This window comes from Solanum lycopersicum, chromosome 4 (assembly GCF_036512215.1).
Source record: "Solanum lycopersicum chromosome 4, SLM_r2.1".
Lineage (NCBI taxonomy): Eukaryota > Viridiplantae > Streptophyta > Magnoliopsida > Solanales > Solanaceae > Solanum > Solanum lycopersicum.
Window position 1 is genome coordinate 55,591,192 of NC_090803.1, and position 20,746 is coordinate 55,611,937.

The 20,746-nt window shown below is 37.6% G+C and overlaps 1 pseudogene; it reads left to right on the forward strand.

The window, feature by feature from the left end:
* The first annotated feature begins 11,640 nt into the window (after window positions 1–11,640).
* Window positions 11,641–18,207, forward strand: LOC104647031 (bZIP transcription factor 17-like; annotated as a pseudogene).
* The last annotated feature ends 2,539 nt before the right edge of the window (window positions 18,208–20,746 follow it).

Consider the following 20,746-nt stretch of genomic DNA (forward strand, 5'->3'; position numbering starts at 1 on the left):
ATGTTAACTCTTGAATTGTAAATCAATATTATGTGTTTTCATCTTTAATATATGGATGCTACAAGTTGAAGTACATGTTGGTTTAGAATGTTATATTATTGTATTATAGTTTATTTCTATAGTAAAGAATATACACAATGGCTACAATAGCCTACAATAACCATTTAAAAAGTCTACTGCAATAGCTTAATAAAATTATTGCAATAGTTTAGAAGACCATTGTAATAGCGTAGACCGAGTTGTATAATAAAGTTAGTGCAATAGGTCTTTCCAACGATTCGCAACTGTTGCAACAACCGCAGAAAAGTTTAGTTCTAGACTAAAGAATAACATTTTCTATAGATAGTGTGTTGTATCGCAACAGGATTATATGCAGCACACCAGTTTCCATTGCCATAATGCAATTGCAGCACTTTTTGAGTCTATGACAATGATTATTCTTGTGTTGCAACAAACCTATTTTCTAGTAGTGAGCAAGAAGTACAAAAGATTATTCATCTGCGGAAAATTGCAAATCAAATGCTAGACACATTTACAAATTTGAAAAGGATTACTAAACCACATATTCCTGCAGAGAATATCCCAATTAGAATTGATCTCCCTATAGGACCATCCACTAGTATCATAGTTAATAAGTCAAAAGCAGCCTAAAGCGTGGTAGACCATTGGGTTCTAAGGATCCAAATCCTAGAAAAAAAGATTAAATGTCAAGATGACACTACGAAAGAATCTCATATGGAAGTTCAAAATTTGAGTAATTCTGATATTCATGAAAGAATCAATGAACTTGAAACTCAAGGAAATATTGAACTATCCATATATTTAAGAGATTTTGAAACTAATTTGAATCGATCAGTTTTAGTGGTTAATTATGTCTTTGTATATAATATTGGAACAAATATCATACAAGATACTGAGGATCTTGAACATCAATCTGTTATAGAATGTCAACAAAGAAATGATTGGCCAAAATGACAAGAAGCAATTCAATCAAAGTTGAATTCACTTGCCAAGCGTGAAGTTTTTGGACCTATAGTTCAAACACCTAATGGTATTAAGCCTATTGGTTGCAAATGGATTTTTGTGCGAAAAAGAAATGAGAAAAATGAAATACAAATGTATAATGCATGCCTTGTGGTACAAGGATTTTCTCAATGGTCTGACGTCAATTATGAAGAGACATAATCACCCGTTATGGATGCAATAACATTGCGTTATCTCATTAGTTTCACACTCCATGAGCAACTTGAAATTTAATTGATGGATGTGGTTACAACATACCTTTATGGATCACTTGATAATGTGATACACATGAAAATTTCTGAAGGATTTGCGATGCCTAAATCATGTAACTCAAAATCTCGAGAAATGTATTCAATTAAATTGCAAAGATCATTATATGGTTTGAAGCAATCCAAACGCATGTGGTATAACCGTCTAAGTGAGTATTTAATTAAGAAAGGTTATACAAATGATGCAATTTGTCTATGTGTCTTTATAAAGAAAATAATATCGGAATTTGTTGTATTTTGTTGTTTATGTTGATGACATAAGTCTTATTGGAACTCAAATAGAGGTTCAAAAGACAATTAATTAATTAAAAAATGAATTTGAGATGAAAGATTTGGGAAGGACAAAATTATGTGGTTTGCAAATTGAGCATTTGATAAATGATATTTTTGTTCATCAATCTGCCTACACAGAAAAAGTGTTGAAAAGATTTTGTACGGATGAAGCGCATCAATTAAGTACTCCGATGGGTTCACTTGATGTGAATAAGGATTCATTTTCAAGTATTGACGCATACATGCGCTACATTTTCTTGTGATGTAGGTTCAGGTTCTCAGCACCCAGTTCACGCATAATCGATTTCCGATCTTCAGTTCAACAGATTCAGTGGTGAGTCCTCATTCTCCGTGGACAATAGTCATGAGTTTCTTTTCAGTATTTAGTCTTTTAGTTTCAGTTTTTGCTAGATTTAGCTGGGGCTAGTCCAGTATTTCTAGTCCAGTTTAGAGGCTTATTTTCAGACATAGTTAGTTTCAGCTTAGTGTTGAGTTAGTAACTTCATTGTATTAAACTCATTTATTTCATTTATCTCAGTTATAGAATATGTGTATTTCCCATCTTTTCAGAATAAATTTATGATTTAGCTTCCGCTTTAGTTTATATTCTTTAGTATGCTCATGATTATGCCAGCAAGGTTAGCTTGGGATCACTTGTGGTCCTAGGTTTTGTGTCCGCGTCTCAGGGGTAGCTTGGGACGTGACATATTCGAGAGAAATATGGTTTGGAGTTTGATAAAGTACCCACCACTTTATATGAAGATAATCCAGCATACATAGCACAACTTAAGGGGGAATTCATAAAAGGATGTAGAACAAATCACATTTCACCAAAGCTTTTCTATACACATGAACTTAAAAATAATGGTGATATAAATGTGCAACAAATTCGTTCAAGTGACAATGTGGCTGATCTATTCACCAAGTCTCTACTAACTACAACTTTCAAGAAGATGGTGCAAAAGCTTGGAATGCGAAGATTCAAGTCTCTGGATTGATGTTTTTGTTGTGCGGATTTCGAGATAATACGAGAAAATATAAATGTGAAAAACAAGACAACAGATTTACGTGGTTCACCAATAAATTGGCTACGTCCACGGGGAAGAGAGGGAACAATTTTATTATGGAGAGGCAAAAACAGAATTACAGAATAGGGTTTGCCATAGCGTCTATATATCGTGCTAAGCTACGCCCTAACAGGCTTGGGCCCAACATACAGAATTGACAGATAATTAAGGGCCCAATATAACAACATTGTATACCGTCGGGCCTGGGCCGTCTCCGCCCCACCGGACCTCCAGGCCAGGGGGCGCGTCGCCCCCCTGGACCCCCCGACTTGCTGACCGGGCAGCGAGACCCCCGCCCTTTCTGTTGTAACGGGTTCGATTCAAGGCATTCAACAAATCTCCACCTTGACTTGAATTCTCCGAACAGATTCTTCAGACGCACTATGATAGTGCCAGGCCTCCCCCTCTTCCTCAGAATTGCCCCGCAGGGCAATTAACAGCTTCTGATGTTGAGCAAGTCCAAACAGTGTTGAAACTTGCTCTGTGGAACCGGCTTTGTGAACATATCAGCAGTTCCTACTTTCTTCACCTTGATTCTTTCTCACTTCTCAAAAAATGATACCTCACGTCAATATGCTTGGTTCTCTCACGATGGAATTGATCCTTGGCTAGACAAATTGCGCTCAAACTGTCACAATACACCGTAGCCTGATCATGATGCAGACCAAGATCACTAACCAGCCCTTTCAGCCAAATCCCTTCTTTTGCAGCCTTTGTCAAGGCCATGTACTCCGCTTCCGTAGTAGACAAAGTCACTGTAGGTTGCAAAGTTGCCTTCCAACTGACGACAGATCCTCCAAGGGTAAACACATAGCCAGTCATCGATCTTCTTGTGTCAACATCTCCAGCACAGTCAGAATCAGAATAGCCAGTAACCAAGCACTGAGTATCACCTCCATAAATGAGACTAACGTCAGATGTACCTCTATGGTACCGGAAAATTCTCTTCACAGCCTGCCAATGTTCTCTCCCTGGTTGTCCCATGAATCTGCTCACTACACTGACTGCATGTGCTAAATCTGGCCTTGTACAGACCATAGCATACATCAAACTTCCTACGGCACTGGCATAAGGGACTCGTGACATATAATCCTTCTCTTCTTCTGACTGTGGAGCTAACATGGTAGTGAGACGGATATTGGCAGCACTGGGGGTATCAATAGGCTTAGATGAAGACATGCCAAACCTCGCCAAGACCTTCTGAATGTAGCTTCTCTGTGACAAGAAAAGTTTCCTTCTCTCTCTGTCTCTAATGATCTCCATCCCTAGAATCTTCCGAGCGGCTCCTAGATCCTTCATCTCAAACTCAGCACTAAGTAAACCCTTCAGCTTCTGAATGTCATACTTCTTCTTTACAGCTATCAGCATATAATCTACATAAAGCACCAGATAGATAAATGAATTATCCTTGAGCCTATTGTAGTAGACACAACAATCATATGAGCTCCGAGTATAGCCCAACTTCACCATATAGCTGTCAAACCTTTTGTACCACTGCCTTGGAGACTACTTAAGTCCATATAAGGACTTCTTCAACTTGCAGACGTGATTTTCCTTTCCTGGAACTTGGAAACCATCCGGCTGAGTCATGTATATCTCTTCCTCCAACTCTCCATGTAGAAACACTGTCTTCACATCAAGTTGTTCAAACTCCAGATTCTGATGTGTAACTATCGCTAGTAACACTCGGATGGAAGTATGTCTGACCACTGGGGAGAAGATCTCATTGTAGTCCACTCCCTCTCTTTGGTTGAAACCTCTGGCAACAACCCTGGCTTTATACTTGACTCCTTCTGCTGGTGATATCCCTTCCTTCTTCTTGAAAACCCATTTGCAAGTAATAATCTTTCTCCCCGAAGGCTATATGACCAGATCCCATGTCTGATTCTTGTGTAGGGACTCCATCTCATCTCCCATAGCAGCAAACCATTTTTCAGAATCAGGACTTAAAATGGCTTCTTTGTAAGTAGACGGCTCATATGTATCTACCTCTTCAGCAACCTACAGTGCATAACCCACCATGTCCTCAAAACCATACCTCGTAGGTGGCCGAACTCCAACCCTCCTTGGCCGATCTTGAGCTATACTCCGATGGATATCTGATGGCATAGATTATGGAATATCAATTTCTGTCTATGGCTCTTGATCCTCCTCTTCAGGTTCTTTCAAATCGCTCTCGTTCTGAATGACTTGAAATTCCACCTGTTTATCAAGACTCCCAGTTTCTGACGTAGTTGTAGGCTTCACAATGGTTCTAAGCAGAGAACTTTCATCAAAGACAACGTTCCTGCTCATAATAACCCTCTTTTCTGCTGGAGACAAGATTCTGAAACCTTTCACTCCATCTCCGTAGCCCACAAATACTCCCTTTTTAGCTCTTGGTTCTAACTTACCTTCACTGACGTGATAGTAAGCCGTACAACCAAAAGCTTTCAGATTTGAATAATCAGCAGCTTTTCCTGACCACATCTCCATAGGTGTCTTGCACTGTATGCCTGTGTGTGGTCCGCGGTTAATCAAGTAGCAAGCTGTACTAACCGCTTTTGCCCAGAATCTTCTATCTAGCCCATCATTAGAGAGCATGCACCTTGCTCTCTCCAGAAGTGTTTGATTCATCCGCTCAGCTACACCGTTCTGCTATGGTGTATTTCTGACTGTACGATGTCGAGCAATCCCTTCATCCTTACAAAATTGATCAAATTCAGACCAGCAGAATTCCAGCCCATTATCAGTTCGCAACCTCTTGATCTTCTTCCCTGTTTGATTTTCCATCAAAATTTTCCACTCCTTGAACTTCTGGAAAGCTTCACTTTTATGCTTCATCATGTACACCCAAGTCATCCTTGAGTAGTCATCAATAATGGACACAAATAATCTGCAGCCTCCCAAAGACTCAACACGGCATGGACCCCAGCAATTAGAATGGATATAATCAAGTGTGCCTTTTGTTCTGTGAATGGCCTTTGGAAACTTGTTGCGATGCAGTTTTCCAATGACACAATGTTCACAAAACTCTAGGCTCTTAACCTTATGACCAGCAAGAAGATCCTCCTTTGACTGAATTTGCATCCCTCTTTCACCCATATGACCAAGTCTCATGTGCCATAACTTAGTCATATCCTTCTGGTGAACTTCTGACGATGCAACATGGGCTGAACCTGTAACCGTGGAACCTTGTAGAAAATACAAAGTACCACGCATGGCACCTTTCAGAATCAGATTTGAACCCTTCCAGACCCGCAAGACTCCATCTTTTCCCGACCAGGTAAATCCCTTACTGTCCAAAAGACTGAGAGATATCAGATTTTTCGTCATCAATGGAACGTGCCTGACCTCGTTCAATGTGAAGAAGCTACCATCATGTGTCCTTATCTTGATCGAGCCTGTCCCAACCACCTTGCAGACAGAGCTGTTGGCCATCGAGATGCTGCCTCTGTCTACCTGCTCATAAGTCGTGAACCACTCTCTCCTAGGACAGATGTGATAGGATGACCCGAATCAAGAACCCACACATCTGAATGATGAGTGTGCTAATCTGCGACTAGGGCAATGTCTTCTTCAGAATTGGTGTCTTCTTCAGCAACAGCAGCAGAAACTGATTGTTTTTCTGATTGCTTCTTCTTCTTCGGACAATCAAATTTCCAGTGTCCCTTCTCCTTGCAATAATTACAAACATCATCCGGCTTTGCACCCTTCGACATCGGCTTCTTTTTCTTTCCGCCGTTTTTCCTTCCCTTTTCGCTGTTGGTGAACAGACCGGAAGGCTGTATGTCTGTACTTGTGCCGTTAGCCTTATGCCGTAATTCCCTGCTATGAAGGGCCGATCTGACTTCTTCCAGCGACACAGTATCTTTCACAACAATGAACGATTGAACAAAATTCTCAAACGACATTGGGAGAGATATTAACAGAATCAGGGCAGCATCTTCATCCTCGATCTTCACATCGATATTATGCAATTCTAGTAACAAAGTATTCAATTGCTCTAAGTGTTCCCTGAGTTGTGTACCTTCAGCCACTAGTAAACTGAATAGACGCTGTTTAAGAAGCAGCTTGTTGGTTAGAGATTTTGTCATGGACAAACTCTCCAGCTTCAACCACAGACCAGCAGCAGTCTCTTCATCTAAGACCTCCGTGATGACGTCATTCGCGAGACACAGCATGATCGTCGAGTGCGCCTTTTCCTCCAGAATCGCCATCTTAGGAGTAACGATGGCGTTCTTGTCTTTCGACAACGGCGCCCAGAAGCCTTGCTGTTTCAACAAAGCCCGCATCTTGATCTTCCATAAACTGAAAGTGTTCCTCCTTGTGAATTTTTCGGTTTTCACGTTCAAAGCAGACATCTCGAATTATCTAAAAAAAACACCGATTAATCGAGAGGCTCTGATACCAATTTGTTGTGTGGAATTCGAGATAATACGAGAAAATATAAATGCGAAAAACAATACAACAGATTTACGTGGTTCACCAATAAATTGGCTACGTCCACGGAGAAGACAGGGAGCAGTTTTATTATGGAGAGGCAAAAACAGAATTACAGAATAGGGTTTGCCATATCGTCTATATATAGTGCTAAGCTATGCCCTAACAGGCTTGGGCCCAACATACAAAATTGACAGATAATTAAGGGCCCAATACAACAACATTGTATACCGTCGGGCCGGGGCTGTCTCCTCCCCGCCGGACCCCCAGGCTAGGGGGCGCGTCGCCCCCCTGGACCCCCCGACTCGCTGACCGGGCAGCGAGACCCCCGTCTTTTCTGTTGTAACGGGTCCGATTCAAGGCATTCAACAGTTCTCTTTAGGGAGAGTTAATACGCGTGCAATTTTTTCCCTTACGAAGTTTTCTCCCACTGTTTTTCCTTGTAAGGTTTTTAATGAGGCAACCTAGATGCGTATTAATAGACATGTGTACTATTTTCCTTTACTAGAGTTTTTCTTTTCTTAGAGTTCTTTTTAGTAAGGTTTTTGACGAGGCACATCATCTATGAATTAGACATTCAGGGGGAGTGTTATAAAGTATTTGTATTATATTGAATGTCTATCATGTAGAGTTCTTTTAGGATATGGTTAAATGTCCTACTTGGGGACCAAGTTAGATTTCCTCTATAAATAGAGGGATCCTGTTCATTGTAAAATCATCCCTCAAGAGAAATAGTAAGTCTTCTATTCTCTCTACTTTCTTATCCTTATTCAATAGTTTCATAACAATAATCATATATTATTATAAGAGGGAACAAAAAAGTTAAAAGTTGAATTACAATTTTACCCTTATTATAAATTAAAATGTTATAAAACATTTAATTATTTAGTTTAAATGTTAAATTGTATCATTTTAATAAAAATGTAGATGAGTTTTGCATTTTCTTAAATTAATTCTTAATTAAAATATGAGGAAATAATTAAATGTTTGGAATGTGAAAAGATATATTTTAATTGTACATGTATATCCTAGAATAATTACTGGCATATGAAAAGAGTGACCCCCCATTTATCCGATTAATGCCACTGTTTTTATTTATTTGATTTATTATTACTAAGATATTAACAGTGTGTTATTATATATGAATGAATTAGTAAAATTATTGAGATGACTTGTAATTGCCTCAATTTATTACTAATTACAATGGTTTGTGTTTTTCATCTTTTTAATTATTCATTCAAACTAGATTAGATTCCAAGTTCAAAGCAATAATTATTAGTGGTAATGTTAATTCTCTTATTAAGTCTAACTATGATTTGTATTTTTCTTCTTTCTATCTATCTATATATTAAATACTATTTTAGAGCTGAAAAATATAGAATTTAAACAGACGTTTTTATTACTATTTAAGAAATATGTGATAACCATCTAACTATGATTTGTATTTTTCTTCTTTCCATCTATCTATATATTAAAGACTATTTTAGAACTGAAAAATATATAATTTAAACAGACATTTTTAATACTATTTAAGAAATAAGTGATAACCATCTAACTATGATTTGTATTTTTCTTCTTTCGATCTATCTATATATTAAAGACTATTTTAGAACTGAAAAATATAGAATTTAAACAGACATATTTACTACTATTCAAGAAATAGGTGATAACCATTGAAAAATGAAAGATATTGTCATTCAACTGATAATCAAAAAATTATTCCATCTATGATAGACAAAAAAGACATGAAAAAATATAAAACCATGAGGTGGGGAGAAGAACTAGAAGACTTCTTTTTAGACATGCCTAAGTCCTCATATCTCTTTCAATATATATTCTCCTTCACGAAGATTATTGTTGTTTCTAATTTCTTTTAGCTATTATTATGAGCTTTTGAAATAGATGTATGTATGAAGTTCAGTGTTTAAATTATATATCTGTAATTTTGATATTTTAAATGTAATTGCTTTTAATCTTGTGTAATTTTGATAGTATTGTCTTTTAATTTTAGAACCTTAAATAATATAAATATTTCACTCTATCGTTTCTCATTAATAAGTGCATGTATTTTTAGTATCCATTTATGGATATAAAAGGTTATCACTGATATTTAGATAATAAAAAAGACTTACACAAAGTTAAAAGAGACTATATTATACAAAGTTAAAAGAGACTATATTATACTAATTAATTTCATATACTTTTTGCTTGATGCCAAATGCGCAATCCCTTTTTATTTATTTCTATTGATACATGAAATATATTGATAAAATTAATGTTGTTGATTTAAACATTTTCTATTTGATAGTATAATTTTAGATTATGTAACAATAGTAAAAAATAAACGTGCAACGCACGTTGTCAGAAACTAGTAATATAATAATGAAGAGAGAAAGAGAGAGAAATATTTCTTTTTGGTGTAAAATTTGGTGCATGGGTTATAGTTGATTACACCATTAATAATGCTGACACCAAATTTAGTGTTTGGGTTGGAGATGCCCTAACTTGTAATTTGTCCAACTAGGTAATTTGCACGCGTGTATCACATAGAACTTGCAAATAATCATTTATTAATATCCATATATTAAAAGTAATTGAAAAATAGGTTTTTAAAAAAATATTAGCGATATTCCAACATAAATTTGATTATTTGTCCATTATCACATAACACAAGACCTTGAATAAATGAATTGTTCAGGAAATGATAAACCATCAAAAAGAAGTTACGTTGGAACATGAAAATTATCATGAATTTTGAACTTGTATGATAAATTTCTTCAATTGATAAGTGAGAAAAAACTATTAAATTCGTAGATATAATATAAAGGCTAAAACAAATAACGAATAAAACCATTAAAGTGATAACACTTGTCATAATTGATGTTGCGGCTTAGATGGTTTGATGCCTTCTTTTGAATTTTGAGGACCAGCCAATATAACAGCAAGGCGACAAGATTAAAATTGTTCATCGCTAATATAAGTTGTTCTATTTTCTTTTCCCTACCCTCTTCCTTTTCGAAATTAGTTAAGTTTGAATTCGATAAATAATAATTTTTAGTGATTGTTTGGTGCCTTATATATAATTACTTTCTCCATATTAAGAAAACAATGTATAATATTCCTTCATCCATCATTATTTGTTTATTATATTAAAAATAGTAGTTTAACTGTACTTGTCCAAGTTGGATATTAAGAGATAATTGACCATTCTGTGCTCACTTTACCGTTGCATTGAACACTAATCATTTTTAAATATATAGATCGATGAATAAATAAGGGTGAGATAGTAAAATACTCCTCTATTTATTATTTCTTAATGGTGTGTCAAGGCAAATATAGATCAGTAAATTAAAGACGAACGGAGGGAGTATTATTTTAATGAGGTTATTTGAATTCATTCCAAAAATGATAATTCATCGAGCTAAGTGATATATACATATATTGTACTTTATTAGTTTTATTATATTCTATTTTTAAAATTATGTAATAATATTTGTTTAATTAAAACGTGACACTGCTTATAAAGTTTCTGCGTACGTCACTATGCGTATATGTTCAATATAACTAAAGACAATAACTTTGCAGAAACATAAACAACAAAGTTTAAAACATGTCCTCAAAAACAACAATTATTATCATAAGCACAATCCATCCACAGACATATCGAAATGAATTGCAAGTGAACAGAGGCATGGAATAAGCAGTAACAATTCTTACTCGAGCTTTAATCGATGTAACTAGACAATAACTAATTGCTTGAGTTCTAGCATAGAATTGTTCAGACTTTAAGCTTGATTAAATATCGATTTGTGTGAACTATCCTCAGATTTGAAATTATTGAGCGAATATGCTCTCCTGATTTTTTCGTCTCTTCAAATTCTATAGACGAACACATTTATTAAATTTGAAAATCGATCTATTCATTAAAATAAAGTACAAAATAAGCCTTCAGAATCTAGAGGATGTCATATAACTCCATCTTTGTGAATTCTGGATGCCATCTCATTGATTTGAATGTTTTCGAAGACATATACAATGGTTGCAACCTCGATTTTAACAAAAAATACCTAAAGACCTTGGCTGAAAATTCTTTAGCTTTATTTTTCATCTAGAAACCCCATAAATTTTGCACTTATTAACATTCTTAAAAAATAAATAGAATCAAATAAAAATATACTAATCATCGAAATCTAGATTTTGACCTTTTAAGTGTGAAATAAAGGGGCATAGAGAAAATAAATAGAATCAAATAGTTCGTGATCACATATTTAATTACCCAATTCACTATTTCAATGAAAATTTAACATTTTTTCTCAAGGTTAGTCATTTAAGAGAGCATTCATGTATTCATACATGCACTTATTGGTAAAGAAAACATTACCAACTAAAAAAATCTTACAAAATTATTTTTGAAACATCAAGAATTGAAATTTTTATTTTTTAGATATGCTATCTACAAAATCTAATGGATCAATCTTGAAAATATCGAAAAATAAAACTAATAAAGAAAAGTAACTTTCACTTTCCTCTCTAATCCTATCCAGTCTCTCTCTAAATCTCTTATGAATTGCTGAAAAACTCTAGATATGGCCGATCCACCGCCGGCAGAAGAAGCCAACTTCACCGGGGAGCTCGACGGTTTTGCAATTCAACCTCTTGACCGTACTTTTTACGCCTTACACATGACCACAACATACCAAGAAAATGTCGAAGATTTCCCTATGGAATTTCCAAATGTTAATTTCACAACCGATGCCATCATTCTAGATGAATCATTCAATGATAGTTTTCCAAACCCTATCAATGATGATGCATTTCAAAACCCTAATTTTCTGTCAGACTGTCTCGGGTCGGAGTCGGGTTTGGACTCGAGTCAAATGAATCCGAAGAGCTTTGGTCCACCTAAGAGTCAACTGATTGGGAGTTCTGATGATGATTCTAGAAAATTCAATTCGACTTCAGGATATTGTCTTGGGGAAGCTCCAGTTAACAAGGGTGAAAACGAAAAGAGGATGGCTAGAAAAATTAGGAACATGGAAAGTGTTCACTTGTCAAGGAAAAGAAAAAAACATTATGTTGAGGAGTTAGAGAATAAATTTAGAATATTTCAATCAACAATTAAACATTTGAATACAAAATTATCCTATGCATTGGAAGAAAATGTAACTCTAAAGGCACAACTTGGAGGTACTGGAGTACCTTCTCAAGTGCTGCCAACCCCCAAGATTAATCCCTATCCTCCTCCATGGATGTCATATACACCATATTATATGATGAACTGACAAGGATCTCAAGTACCACTGCTTCCCATTCCAAAATTGAAATCACAGGCACTAGCACCCGCGCCAAAAAGTAACAAGAAATTTAAGAAAAAGAAGAGTGAGGTTAAAACAAAGAAAGTTGCTAGTGTTAGCTTCCTTGGTATGTTGTTCTTCATTCTTCTCTTTGGTGGGTTGATTCCTTTATTGAAAGGCAGATACGGACGCATGAGTGAACCATTTATGAGTGGTGACTGTTTTTTGAATGGATTTAATGAGAAACATCTTGGTAGAGATGGTTGTTCTGGGAAATACGGTGGTAAATATCATAGCTCCCATTGTGGCCAGGGAGGTGAAGGTGAAAGCAATGAGAAAAATATCCATAAGGTCGCATATGAGTTTTCTCATGTGGGCAATGGTAGTGATCCTCTGGTAGCCTCTCTGTATATCCCAAGGAATGATAAACTTATTGAGATTGATGGAAACTTGATAATTCAATCTGTATTAGCAAGTGAGAAAGCCATGACATTTCATGGAAGTGCTGCTGTCCCAGGAATCTGTTGTGCGAAATTTGAGATAATACGAGAAAATATATAAACGAGAAAAACAAGACAACAGATTTACGTGGTTCACCAATAAATTGGCTACGTCCACGGGAAGAGAGGGAGCAGTTTTATTATGGAGAGGCAAAAACAGAGTTACAGAATAGGGTTTGCCATAGCGTCTATATATAGTGCTAAACTACGCCCTAACAGGCTTGGGCCCAACATACAGAATTGACAGAAAATTAAGGGCCCCCGTCCTTTCTGTTTGTAGCGGGTCCGATTCAAGGCATTCAACAAATCTCCACCTTGACTTGAATTCTCCAAACAGATTCTTCAGACGCACTATGATAGTGCCAGGCCTCCCCCTCTTCCTCAGAGTTGCCCCGCAGGGCAATTAACAGCTTCTGATGTTGAGCAAGTCCAAACAATGTTGAAACTTGCTCTGTGGAACCGGCTTTGTGAACATATCAGCAGAATTATCAGCAGTTCCTACTTTCTTCACCTTGATTCTCTTCTCACTTCTCAGAAAATGATACCTTACGTCAATATGCTTGGTTCTCTCATGATGGACTTGATCCTTGGCTAGACAAATTGCGCTCAAACTGTCACAATACACCGTAGCCTGATCATGATGCAGACCAAGATCACTAACCAGCCCTTTCAACCAAATCCCTTCTTTTGCAGCCTCTGTCAAGGCCATGTACTCCGCTTCCGTAGTAGACAAAGTCACTGTAGGTTGCAAAGTTGCCTTCCAACTGACGACAGATCCTCCAAGGGTAAACACATAGCCAGTCATCGATCTTCTTGTGTCAACATCTCCAGCATAGTCTGAATCAGAATAGCCAGTAACTAAGCACTGAGTATCACCTCCATAAATGAGACCAACGTCAGATGTACCTCTAAGGTACCGGAAAATTCTCTTCACAGCCTGCCAATGTTCTCTCCCTGGTTGTCCCATGAATCTGCTCACTACACTGACTGCATGTGCTAAATCTGGCCTTGTACAGACCATAGCATACATCAAACTTCCTACGGCACTGGCATAAGGGACTCGTGACATATACTCCTTCTCTTCTTCTGACTGTGGAGTGAACATGGCAGTGAGATGGATATTGGCAGCACTGGGGGTATCAATGGGCTTAGATGAAGACATGCCAAACCTCGCCAAGACCTTCTGAATGTAGCTTCTCTGTGACAAGAAAAGTTTCCTTCTCTCTCTGTCTCTAATGATCTCCATCCCTAAAATCTTCCGAGCGGCTCCCAGATCCTTCATCTCAAACTCAGCACTAAGTAAACCCTTCAGCTTCTGAATGTCATACTTCTTCTTTGCAGCTATCAACATATCATCTACATAAAGCACCAGATAGATGAATGAATCATCATTGAGCCTATTGTAGTAGACACAACAATCATATGAGCTCCGAGTATAGCCAACTTCACCATATAGCTGTCAAACCTTTTATACCACTGCCTTGGAGACTGCTTAAGTCCATATAAGGACTTCTTCAACTTGCAGACGTGATTTTCCTTCCCTGGAACTTGGAAACCATCCGGCTGAGTCATGTATATCTCTTCCTCCAACTCTCCATGTAGAAACGCTATCTTCACATCAAGTTGTTCAAGCTCCAGATTCTGATGTGCAACTATCGCTAGTAACACTCGGATGGAAGTATGTCTGACCACTGGTGAGAAGATCTCATTGTAGTCCACTCCCTCTCTTTGGTTGAAACCTCTGGCAACAACCCTGGCTTTATACTTGACTCCTTCTGCTGGTGATATCCCTTCCTTCTTCTTGAAAACCCATTTGCAAGTAATAATCTTTCTCCCCGAAGGCTGTATGACCAGATCCCATGTCTGATTCTTGTGTAGGGACTCCATCTCATCTCCCATAGCGGCAAACCATTTTTCAGAATCAGAACTTAAAATGGCTTCTTTGTAAGTAGACGGCTCAGATGTATCTACCTCTTCAGCAACCTGCAGTGCATAACCCACCATGTCCTCAAAACCATACCTCGTAGGTGGCCGAACTCCAACCCTCCTTGGCCGATCTTGAGCTATACTCTGATGGATATCTGATGGCATAGATTCTGGAATATCAGTTTCTGTCTGTGGCTCTTGATCTTCCTCTTCAGGTTCCTTTGAATCGCTCTCGTTCTGAATGACTTGAAACTCCACCTGTTTGTCAAGACTCCCAGTTTCTGACGTAGTTGTAGGCTTCACAATGGTTCTAAGCAGAGAATTTTCATCAAAGACAACGTTCCTACTCATAATAACCCTCTTTTCTGCTGGAGACCAGATTCTGAAACCTTTCACTCCATCTTCGTAGCCCACAAATACTCCCTTTTTAGCTCTTGGTTCTAACTTACCTTCACTGACGTGATAGTAAGCCGTACAACCAAAAACTTTCAGATTTGAATAATCAGCAGCTTTTCCTGACCACATCTCCATAGGTGTCTTGCACTGTATGCCTGTATGTGGTCCGCGGTTAATCAAGTAGCAAGATGTACTAACCGCTTCTGCCCAGAATCTTCTATCTAGCCCAGCATTAGAGAGCATGCACCTTGCTCTCTCCAGAAGTGTTTGATTCATCCGCTTAGCTACACCGTTCTGCTGTGGTGTATTTCTGACTGTACGATGTCGAGCAATCCCTTCATCCTTACAGGATTGATCAAATTCAGACCAACAGAATTCCAGCCCATTATCAGTTCGCAACCTCTTGATCTTCTTCCCTGTTTGATTTTCCATCAAAATTTTCCACTCCTTGAACTTCTGGAAGGCTTCACTTTTATGCTTCATCATGTACACCCAAGTCATCCTTGAGTAGTCATCAATAATGGACACAAAAAATCTGCAGCCTCCCAAAGACTCAACACGACATGGACCCCAACAATCAGAATGGATATAATCAAGTGTGCCTTTGTTCTATGAATGGCCTTTGGAAACTTGTTGCGATGTAGTTTTCCAAAAACACAATGTTCACAAAACTCTAGGCTCTTAACCTTATGACCAGCAAGTAAATCCTCCTTTGACAGAATTTGCATCCCTCTTTCACCCATATGACCAAGTCTCATGTGCCATAACTTAGTCATATCCTTCTGGTGAAATTCTGACGATGCAACATGGGCTGAACCTGTAACCGTGGAACCTTGTAGAAAATACAAAGTACCACGCATGACACCTTTCAGAATCAAATTTGAACCCTTCCAGACCCGCAAGACTCCATCTTTTCCCGACCAGCTGAATCCCTTGCTGTCCAAAAGACTGAGAGATATCAAATTTTTCGTCATCAATGGAACGTGCCTGACCTCGTTCAATGTGCAAAAGCTACCGTCATGTGTCCTTATCTTGATCGAGCCTGTCCCAACCACCTTGCAGACAGAACTGTTGGCCATCAAGATGCTGCCTCCGTCTACCTGCTCATAAGTCGTGAACCACTCTCTCCTAGGACAGATGTGATAGGATGCCCCAGAATCAAGAACCCACACATCTGAATGATGAGTGTGCTCATCCGCAACTAGGGCAATATCTTCTTCTGAATTGGTGTCTTCTTCAGCAACAACAGTAGACACTGATTGTTTTTCCGATTGCTTCTTCTTCTTCGGATAATCAAATTTCCAATGTCCCTTCTCCTTGCAGTAATTACAAACATCATCCGGCTTTGCACCCTTCGACATCGGCTTATTTTTCTTTCCGCCGTTTTTCCTTCCCTTTCCGCTACTGGTGAACAGACCGGAAGGCTGTATGTCCGTACTTGTGCCGTTAGCCTTATGCCGTAATTCCCTGCTATGAAGGGCCGATCTGACTTCTTCCAGTAACACAGTATCTTTCCCAACAATGAACGATTGAACAAAATTCTCAAACGACATTGGGAGAGATACTAACAGAATTAGGGCAGCATCTTCATCCTCGATCTTCACATCGATATTACGCAATTCTAATGACAAAGTATTCAATTGCTCTAAGTGTTCCCTGAGTTGTGTACCTTCAGCCATTCGTAAACCGAATAGACGTTGTTTCAGAAGCAGCTTCTTGGTTAGAGATTTTGTCATGTACAAACTCTCCAGCTTCAAACCACAGACCAGCAGCAGTCTCTTCATCCGAGACCTCCGTGATGACGTCATCCGCGAGACACAGCATGATCATCGAGTGCGCCTTTTCCTCCAGAATCGCCATCTCAGGAGTAACGACGGCGTTCTTGTCTTTCGACAACGGCGCCCAGAAGCCTTGCTGTTTCAACAAAGCCCGCATCTTGATCTGCCATAAACTGAAACTGTTCCTCCCTGTGAATTTTTTGATTTTCACGTTCAAAGCAGACATCTCGAATTCTCCAAGAACACCGATTAACCGAGAGGCTCTGATACCAATTTGTTGTGTGAAATTTGAGATAATACGAGAAAATATATAAACGAGAAAAACAAGACAACAGATTTACGTGGTTCACCAATAAATTGGCTACGTCCACGGGAAGAGAGGGAACAGTTTTATTATGGAGAGGCAAAAACAGAGTTACAGAATAGGGTTTGCCATAGCGTCTATATATAGTGCTAAACTACGCCCTAACAGGCTTGGGCCCAACATACAGAATTGACAGAAAATTAAGGGCCCCCGTCCTTTCTGTTTGTAGCGGGTCCGATTCAAGGCATTCAACAGAATCCATCCTCGCCTTTATCAAAGTCCTGCAATGGGACAAAACATTCTTGGATATAAGGAGAAAGAGAATGTAAATTCAACTACGCAGGAGTGGTACCTTGAATGTCTTGCCGGTAAGTGTTGTTAAATCTTGACTGACTATAAATTCTTATTTTTTTTTAAATGAACTCCTCTAGTGTTCGCTTTGAGAATTTAGACACTTTTAATTTCTTTTAGTCAAGAGTATATGCTCCAAGCAAATTTATCTTTTGGAATAGCCTTCTGCTTTCCAGTATTTTAATTCATTTTTGTGTTCATTTGGGCAGGACCTTTGTTGAGGTCAAGCATGTGTACAGAAGTGTTCGAGTTTGATGTGTCATCTTTTTCTAGCGATATATCTATGGAAGAAAACCAGAATGGCACGCGCCTCCACAGAAATAGAAGGACCCTCAATGACCCTCCAGCTTCCCTTTCTAGACCCTCTCACAGCATTTCTGAAGAACAAACTGGAACAAATGGAAAGCAAGAGAACAAGTCACTTTCTTCCATGGTAGTATCTGTTCTGGTTGATGGTGATGGCGTCATAGGTCAGAAGTCGGTCTCTCGGATATTCGTTGTTGTGCTTATTGATAGTGTCAAATATGTAACCTATTCTTGCATGCTTCCGTTTAAAGGATCTGCTTCTCTAGTGAATGCCCCTGAAGATGGAGCGTTCATATAGCAGAAGCCTGTTGGTCTTCTTCTTTATGTTTCATATGTCTCTGCAATAATAGTACATTATCTCTCTTTAATTATTAAAAGAATAAATCAAACAATCCTTTAAGTTATATGTATTATCTTTGTGCATTCGATATTTACTCAAAAATGACAATCGTAGTTTCCAATTCCTTAGATTAGCAAATAATTAGAAAACATTTGACTTTCTCTGGAATAATATAACATCTTACCAGGACAAACCAAATCTTGGGATGATTATACAACTGCACACCTAGCATGAATAGAAAAGAAGGATAAAAGAAGAGAACACATCCATATAGAGGCACACTCGATGTTGTCGACATAATAACAAAACTCATGAAATAAAAATTGAGGTATTTTCTTAATTAAGTAGTGATTTTTTATCCATCTGCGAAGTGATAGAAATGAAAAGTAACGTAGATAGAGTATAGCAGAGGCTGAAAAAATATTGCATCTCATCTCAAATTCAACCGTCATAGATTTGTTAAAAGCAGAAAAACATGGCACCATCATTCCCAGTAAATATACTATCATTAATATGTGTTTTTTTTTTGGGTAAAAAAATATTTTATTTACAAAATTAAGCAATCAAAACAACCAACCGACAGGCTTGGACACAAAGCCCCAAGCTTCATACGTTTAAAATTATCCCGATATATATCGGGTTGTTGTACCCACTTCCTAATCTAGCATGTTGAGATCCTACAATCAAAGAATAGATGATCAACGTCTTCAGATCTCTTGACACACGGGTTGTTTCTATCCCCCATTTATCCAATATAACTTTTGTTGATAGCCTTTTAACTAATGCAATATATAGTATTAATAGCCATTTGGGAGCCCCATAGTTTTCCCAGACCACTTTCCCCAAATTTCGTCTCATCTTCTTATACACATTCTTAATAGAGTAATGGTCCATAAGCAACAAAGTTTGTTCATTATATCCAACTACCTAGAGATGTTTATGTGCCTTTAAGATCCTTTGTACAATCCAAGACGCTTCTTTATTCTGTATGATCCGTACTCCTTAGGCAAGGAAATAAGTGCTTTCTTTGCTTCTTTTGACCAACATAACTTCTCCCAGGCAATAAGTGCTTTTTGTGCAAGCTCAACATTCCCTGCCCACAAATACATTCAACATGCAGTTGACTTTACTCAACTTCTTGTCTATCAAAGGCTTCCATTGAAGTATATAAATTCTTTTAGTACACCCAAGTATCTAAAAGGTAGTTCTCTCTTGACAAACCGTATTTCTTTCAGTATTTGATCTTGAACAGCCTGCTTGACGCCTCCAAAATAAACACTACTTTTATCTACATTTGCCACCATTCCTGAAGCCTTTGAGACAACATAAAGCATTTGTGTAGACAGCTAACATACTTTATATCTCCCTTATAGAACATCAACATATGCACATACTATGAGCATTTTCCTAGATTCTTTAATCTTAACAAAAAGAGAATGTTTATATGGACATTTCAGGAAACCAAATTTAAGAAAACAAGCCTCAGTGTGACTATACCAAATTCGCGGACCTTGTTTTGGTCAAGAAAGAGTTTTTTTTTAACTTGTATACTTTATGCTCATTTTCAATTTTAATATAACCAGAAGGCTTCTCAATAAATACCTCTTCCTTCAAGTAATCATCTAGGAAAGTTGATTTGACATCCAACTCAAAGATAGGCCACAAATTTTGTGCCGCCAAGGCAATTACAATTCTAATTGTGTCATGAACTGGAGCAAAACCTTTAGTTTATTCCACACCATGCTCTTGTTAATATCTCTTAGCTACCAATTGCATCTTATACTTGTTGATTTCACTATTACCTTTCAGTTTCGTCTTATAAACCCACTTTACTCCATGGTTTTGTGCCCTTTTGGAATATATGTTAACTCCCAAGTGTTATTTCCTTCAATAGCATCAATCTTGCCATGCATATCCATTACACCAAAAGAGAATTTTAGTGGCAATTAATTTTACTTTTAGCGGCAATTTTTAGTGCCGCAAAAACTTTTAGCGGCAATTAAATTAATGTCATTGCATTCAGTGTAGCTAAAGCCTTTAGCGGCATTTTATTCAGGAAGCCGATAAAGATCCATATGCTTGCCGGTAAAAATAAATACTTCTTGCGGCATTTATTTAGTGGCAATTGGTAATCGCTTTCAATGGCATTTATTTAGTGACAATCATTATTGCCGGTAAAACTTTCATATTTTGTGACATTTGTTATTATCACTAAAAATACAATCATTGCCGGTAAAGAAGACCTACTTTAGTAGCAATTACTATTGAAACTTAAGCTGACCATGAATTCACCTTAATATACTTAACTGGAGAATTAATTTAAAGATAGTAATGCAAAAATTATCGAACTCCAACATTATAATATATAAGAACAATCAATACATCCACCGTCTGTCTTCTAGCAGTAAGAAAAAATATGAATCATGAAAACAATAAGAATGCAGTCAAGTATTCGAAAATAGAGAGAATTTGTTCAACAATAGACAAACAAAGAGAT